Below are 685 nucleotides of genomic sequence, written 5' to 3'. Positions count from 1 at the left end.
AGCCTTGGAAACCCTACATAGGGTCGCTGTGAGTCCTGGTGTGGTGCTGTGGGTTATTGTGCCAGACTGCAAAGCCATTTGAACTGCAAGGTCGGTGGTTCAAGCTCACCAACTGCTCCTCAGAAATCCTATACAGGGTCGCTATGGGTTGGAACCGACTTGACGGCATTTACCAAAAATTTACCAATGAGTTGGAACCGACTCCATGGCACACTATCACCACCACCACCAAAATTGAAATACAATAAATTCTTTAGGAAATGATGGTCATTCAGAAGTTTAGAAATAGTGATGTTTCCTGACATACCTCAGTAGAGGTATGAAGATGGAATATGGAAGCTTAATCTTTATAGATCTATCTTTAACCATATGAGGGTATGTAGAAGAGCCCACATTTTGTGTGTGAGATTGTCTCCATGTGTTCTAGATTGTAGAAATAACATTGACAAATAGGCTGGTAGCAAAGCATGAAGCTATTAATTACACTGTCCTTCCAATCCCAGGGTAACCTGTCTCAAAAATGGATAAATGTCATGGCCCTAATGGAGTCCTGATATAACACTGTAGAATAAGCAGTGGACCACAAGGTCAGTTTGAACTTCAAGGTTGACAGTTCAAAGTCACCAGCCACTTCTCGGAAACCGTATGGTTGTGGTGTGCTGGAGTCAGTTCCGACTCATAGAGA

Source organism: Chrysochloris asiatica, unplaced genomic scaffold, assembly GCF_000296735.1.
Source record: "Chrysochloris asiatica unplaced genomic scaffold, ChrAsi1.0 scaffold00115, whole genome shotgun sequence".
Lineage (NCBI taxonomy): Eukaryota > Metazoa > Chordata > Mammalia > Afrosoricida > Chrysochloridae > Chrysochloris > Chrysochloris asiatica.
Note: the sequence above shows the minus strand (reverse complement) of the source record.